This window comes from Oratosquilla oratoria, chromosome 14 (assembly GCF_046742065.1).
Source record: "Oratosquilla oratoria isolate Oo_2021 chromosome 14, ASM4674206v1, whole genome shotgun sequence".
In the NCBI taxonomy this organism is placed as follows: Eukaryota; Metazoa; Arthropoda; class Malacostraca; order Stomatopoda; family Squillidae; genus Oratosquilla; species Oratosquilla oratoria.
In genome coordinates, this window is record NC_134790.1 from 52,526,044 (window position 1) to 52,532,949 (window position 6,906).

Here is a 6,906-nt window from a genome sequence, read left to right on the forward strand (position 1 = left end):
TGGCTTTTTGTCTTACTGGAATTTCACGCTTGGGATATTGACTACATGAATAAGTTTTACTCGTAGTCAGTCAAAACTTTATGGAATCTAGTGGAAGCCCTTACAGACTCTATTCAAGTATTATTCTTTTAAAATTAAAAACTAAACTTAACCAAAAATAGAACGTTGGCCATGTTCAACACTTGCCATCTCTCCTTAATACTACCTTTCTTGAATCTCTCTGGAATTCACCATTCAAACGCGATATTCTCCACAAGGATAAATGCAGTGTTTTTTGGTAGCGACATATATAACTTACTGAAAGCCAGTGGCTTTCAAGAAGGGAATGACCATTTGTAGGTTATGAACATCTAGATTTCTGTTATGAAACATTCATTTCAACATTCTCTTGTAATGTCAAAGAAAGACGACCAAGGGACTCAATCTCCTTGGTAGCCTGCCTTTTCTTGACACGGAGATTATTAGACAAGATAACAAAGCACATTTTAGAGTTTACAGGTAGCCTACCAACAAAGACGACTTATTACATTTTTACAGTGCGCATGACGAATGAGCCAAAATAGGGGTGGTAATCGCTTTTTTCCTCAGAGCTCTAAGGATCTGCAGCAAGGAGTTCTTCGAGGAAGAAATTCACCGCGTCACAAACACCTTCAAATCACTTGGTCTATCCAGAGGGCTTACTATCCACCTCCTTACGAAAAGCACGAAACATCAGGCAACGGAGAGAACCAGTAAACAGGCAGAACAAACAGTACCTAGTCGTACCGGACTCGGAATTCTCACGTGCACTGGGGGAAGCTGGACGCCCACTAGGACTGGAAATAGTGAATGATACGGGAAGGAGAACCAAACAACTAATAACACCAACGTCAAAAATGACAAACGACCTCAGCGTCATATACAGGATCCCATGTAGCAACTGTGATAAGTCCTTCTATGGTGAGAGTCACAGAGGTCTACAAGCCAGAGTAAGAGAGCACAAGGCGGACCTAAGATACCACCGCCTCTCAAACGCGATGGTGGGTCACGTGGAACAAGAAAGACATCTTCTCGACTGGCAACAGGCAGAGGTAATAAAGAAAGGATTAACAAAAAGACAAAGGATGGTGATTGAAGCCCTATACATAACAACCAATACCAACATTAATAAAAAAGTAGGGGATATAGAATGGGAAAAATTTACAGCTAAATACGCAGCCATAAGGACTTGCCCGAGAACAGCGCCCACAGAGTACGAGGAACTTTATATTTATATATTTATAACGTTCTGCGCTGGATTGTCTGATGCATTTGCTGATTTAATTGCCTCGTACCAATTTTCCATTATTTTCTTGGTCACTTTTTCAATGTCTCCATTGCTAAAAACCGTTGTTAATTAGGACTTGTGATGCTCTTTCTAGCTCTAGGTGCACATTTTTCCAGCTGCTACAATGGCTAAGGGATCTTCGTACATATGCACTAATTGTTGAGATCTTATACTTTTGTGGGCATTCACTCAGTCCGTTAAGGCAATGTCCGGAGTTACTAGCTTTGGTGTAAACTGAAGTATGAAAAGATCCTTCCCCCTGTTCCACGAAGACATCAAGGAACAAGCTATCATTAATAATAACCGGAAAAAGCTAGTACATCTCAATGGAGGACAGCTTAAATATGCCCGTCCCTTAAAAGGCTACACAAACCTCACTGATAAGACCTTGACTGCCGATCAAGAAGAACTCCTCAATTTTGAACTAAACTGTCATATCATGAAGCCCCCCCCAAAAAACATGAAAAGCGCCTTGAGTGTGAGATCCTTATTGATAACGTCGAAAAATTGGCTAAGCAGAAGAAAGTCACTGTTGAACCCCCATTCAAAACAGAAGTCATCAGCGAAGCTTCCAAAACCAGAGGTAACTTCAAAAGTAAAGTGCTGGAGAAGAAGCACATTGAGGCTGCTAAAGAACTTCGAGCCGATCCTAACATTACCATCAGAAGAGCTGACAAAGCTGCTACCTTTGTCCTAATAGACACAGAAGAGTATTTGCAAAAATTAGATCAGATCCTGGGAGACACCAGCAAATTCAAAAAGATCACCAGAGACCCCACAGAAAACCTAAAAAAGAAACCCAATAAGCTTATAGATACTGTCAACGCTACCACGGGAGGTACTAAGCTTCCTAAGTTGTCTGGTGATTACGGCCTCGGGTACTGCTACGGAAACATTAAAACCCATAAGCTTGGAAACAAACTGAGACCAATTATATCTCAAATCCCTACGGCGACTTACCGAATAACGAAAAAGCTAGGAGAAATCCTTACCCTGTATGTGCCGTCATCCTACTGTGTCAGGTCCCCTACCGACTTCTTGGATATCCTGACCAACCACAACTCTAGAGGTGTAATTGCTTCGTTAGATGCAGACAGCCTCTACACGAATATTTCGGTAGATCGTACGATCCAATATATAATCAGTAGAGTCTACCACAACGACAGCTACCCCAAATGCGACATCCCAGAAGAAGTGATGAAGAAACTATTAGAAATTTGCACTAAAGAAGCCCCATTCACCTGCCCGAGAGGTACCAAATACTGCCAAATAGATGGAGTTGCAATGGGATCTCCTTTGTGAGTCCTTTTTGCTAACTTCTTCATGGGTAGTATCGAAGAAGAGGTCTTCGGTAAAGTACAGAAACCGCAAATATACTGTCGATACATAGACGATATTTTCGTAAAAGCGGAAAATAACGAGCAAATCGTAGCACTACAACAGAGACTAATAGAAGCCTCAGGTCATAACTTTACCATCGAAAACAGTGAAAATAGATCTCTCCCTTTCCTTGATGTCCTCGTGGATCAGGGGGAAGGATCTTTTCATACTTCAGTTTACACCAAAGCTAGTAACTCCGGACATTGCCTTAACGGACTGAGTGAATGCCCACAAAAGTATAAGATCTCAACAATTAGTTCATATGTACGAAGATCCCTTAGCCATTGTAGCAGCTGGAAACATGTGCACCTAGAGCTAGAAAGAGCATCACAGGTCCTAATTAACAACGGTTTTAGCAATAGAGACATTGAAAAAGTGATCAAGAAACTAATGGAAAATTGGTACGAGGAAATTAAATCAGCAAATGCATCAGACAATCCAGCGCAGAACGTTATAAATATATACTACAAATCCTTCTTCTCCACTGCTTACAAGGAGGATGAGAGAGTGATGCAACAAATCATAAAGAGAAACATCAAGCCCACTGAATCAAGCTCCAAAATTAATTTCATTATTTACTATCAAAAAACAAAAACAAAAAAACAACTCGAACCTACTCCTAAGGAACAACACCAGGCAGATCGTCGATGAACTTCAAAAATCTCATGTCGTATATAGGTACACATGCAAACATGGGAACTGTGCGACCCATCCTACTACCTATATTGGCATGACCACCATGAGGCTCTCGCGTCGTCTGTCATACCACCTAAACTCAGGAGCACCTAAAAATCATCATAATGAAGTCCATCAAGCAAAGTTAAGAAGAGAAGACCTAACCCAGAATACGGAGATTATAGATCACAACAAAGACCCAAGACGTTTACCCATATTAGAGGCTTTGTATATTAAGGATCTATCCCCGGGAATGAATACCCAACTCGAGGACTTAAAAATCCTACCAAGTGTGAGAAGATCATTCCCCAATGAAAACGAGACAAAAAACACAGATGCACGCCACCCTCCAACCTACAGGACGACACGGAGCTCCGGCGACGCCAACCAGACAAAATCCCACATCGACGATCAGACAAAATCTCACACCGACGACTAGACAAAATCCCACAGCCTGTCCCATATATACCCACACACACCAGCCCAGCCCTTAGATTCGCACCTGCCACTGAGGAAGCACCAAGAGGTGTGAAAACGCGTTTTGGCTTTTTTCATAAATTATGTATGTTACTCCACAACATGACATACGGAGATTTATTAAGGTTACTGCCTACAGAAGGCAAGATTACTCTAAGAAAGAGATGAAAATACGACAAGAAGCTCTGTCATAACAAGCTTGCCATTCATTTTAATGAAGTATGCTTGAGGGAAAACCTCCTGCCCATTTACACTATGAATACATATATATATATATATATATATATATATATATATATATATATATATATATATATATATATATATATATATGCATATATATATATATATGTGTGTGTGTGTGTGTGTGTGTGTGTGTGTGTGTGTGTGTGTGTGTGTGTGTGTGTGTGTGTGTGTGTGTGTGTGTGTGTGTGTGTGTGTGTGTGTGTGTGTGTGTGTGTGTGTGTGTGTGTGTGTGTGTGTGTGCAAATATATGTTATACATTTATCCAAGCTGTAAGAATTAGTATGACAACAATTTAATTATCATCGTAATGAGAAAAACTTCCTTTTGTCTATAATCATCACAATTTTAAGTTACTTTAATACGAGGTACTTGAATATTGGTAAGCAATGGTATTTCGATTCCTTTAATCACATGCTTTAGCCTATAAAGTTATGTTCGAACACTAACACTAACACAAACACTAACAATACTAATGACCTACTTTCCGAAAGTGGGTCATAGTATTATTTTACCAATGTGCTACGACATTACTTTGTTGTGACAAACACTAATACCAACACTAATATTAACATTAACTCTATAATACTTCATTATTGCAGTGCAGTACATTGCTTATGCAGAACGTACACCAGAACAAACAGTCCATAACTTACCACAGAAACGGAAAGCGCCCCCATGCTACGAGTATGTAACATATAACGTACATAGTATACAATAAATATTCAGTACCCAAACCTTACTCAAAGCAATCGGCATAATGTGCAAATAGAACGCATCACATGCAATAGGCCACACAGCTACACGTGATAAACATTTGTCATACTCTCACGCTGTGCACTGAATTGGCAAATCATTTCTGCATCCTTCTGGAAGCTTGTGGTGTTCTTGACTTCGTCGGAATTTTCACGAGCTGTCTATTTCAGGTTCCTCAGCCTCATCATACTTGTTACCTCGCTCGTCATATCCTCCGAACTCAAATCCAACACTCCTTCCACAGTCATTATAAACAACACGTTACGTCACACAACATAAAATGTTCCTCTTTGACCTGCCATCTCTCACTGTTACCTATCCCTTCTCCACCCTTCCTCCCTTTAACTCGCGCAAGCCTTGCCTATCTCCAGTCCAATAACCATTTTGCTCCGTTAATCACCCCATCTATTTGTTGACTACAATACATGGATGTCCAGCGGTATGTGTGCGTTGTGGTGTGTGCGTAAAGTGTAGTATTGCGTGTTATCTGGGAGGTTCCATTCAGTTTGCTTTCCATTTAGAGGAACGCATTTGATGCAATGAGCGCTGGTTGCGTGCATGGAGGGTGGTGGGGCTTTGATGGATACGGAGTGGTTCTGTACACAGTGTGGGTTAGAATTTGCATGTACAGGCAAAAGGGGCGTTTACTTTTTATTGCTTCGAGTGACTTTTGGGGGCTGACTTATTTGGCCACAGGGAATGTTTTATGATGTATAATTTTTATAAAACAAAAAGATATTGGACTTCCTACATAATTTAAAGAATAGTTTATTACATAACCACAAAACGACGAACGTCCTAAATATAGAAATATTTGATTTAACACTAATAGGTGGTTCTACAATAGTGTTACCCCGTGCTGATGTACTCCATAGTTATATGCGTTAAATACTTTAGGGTATTCAGGGGCTCATCTACAGACCAGAAGTCACTCAGTATTCTATAATGTTCAGTGATTAATCTCGACTCGCAGATTAATACTGAAACATTTTTTAAGATTTCATAACCCTCATTTCTGTGTTCTTCATATGTATACACACACATACAAACACACAAACACACACACACACACACACACACACACATATATATATATATATATATATATATATATATATGTGTGTGTGTGTGTGTGTGCGTGTGCGTGTGCGTGTGCGTGTGTGTGTGTGTGTGTGTGCGTTTGTGCGTGTGTGTGTGTGTGTGTGTGTGTGCGTGTGTGTGCGTGCGTGTGTGTGTGTGTGTGTGTGTGTGTGTGTGTGTGTGTGTGTGTGTGTGTGTGTGTGTGTGTGTGTATCTGCGTGTGTGGGTGTTGGTGTGCTTATATATATATATATATATATATATATGTATATGTATATATATGTGTATATATATATATATACATGTGTGTGTGTATTCACCTCGGATCTGCTGCAGCCTCTTTTCGAGACAGCCAGACACCACCCTACGGCAGTGAGCTCAGAGCTCATTATTAGCAGATCTCTGGGTAGGTCTGAGACCACTCACACTCCACACACCGGGAATGCAAGGTCACAACTCCTTGACTAACGTCCCGTACCTACTCGCTGCTAGGTGAACAGGGGCTACACGTGAAAGGAGACAAACCCAACTTGTGTGTGTGTGTGTGTGTGTGTGTGTGTGTGTGTGTGTGTGTGTGTGTGTGTGTGTGTGTGTGTGTGTGTGTGTGTGTGTGTGTGTGTGTGTGTGTGTGTGTGTGTGTGTGTGTGTGTGTGTGTGTGTGTGTGTGCAGATGTGGGTGGGTATCTGTGTGTGTGGGTGTTGGTGATATATATATCAGTGAGTTTAGGGAGCAGGTTTTCATCAAGACATTTTCTATTGAGTATCACAGCATACTCAGCGTTCGTGATCTTTTTCTTAACACTTTCAATTCTTCTAATTATTCTCTTCTTAGAACTTGGTAAATGATAATTAATATTTCCGATGGAGTCCATTGTGGAAATGAAAACTAGAACTTTACGACGTTTCGCCTATACCTTAGGCATCTTCTGGTAAATTTTATTTTCTAAAGATACATACATGCTTATAAATACAAAAAGTTACAAAATGTG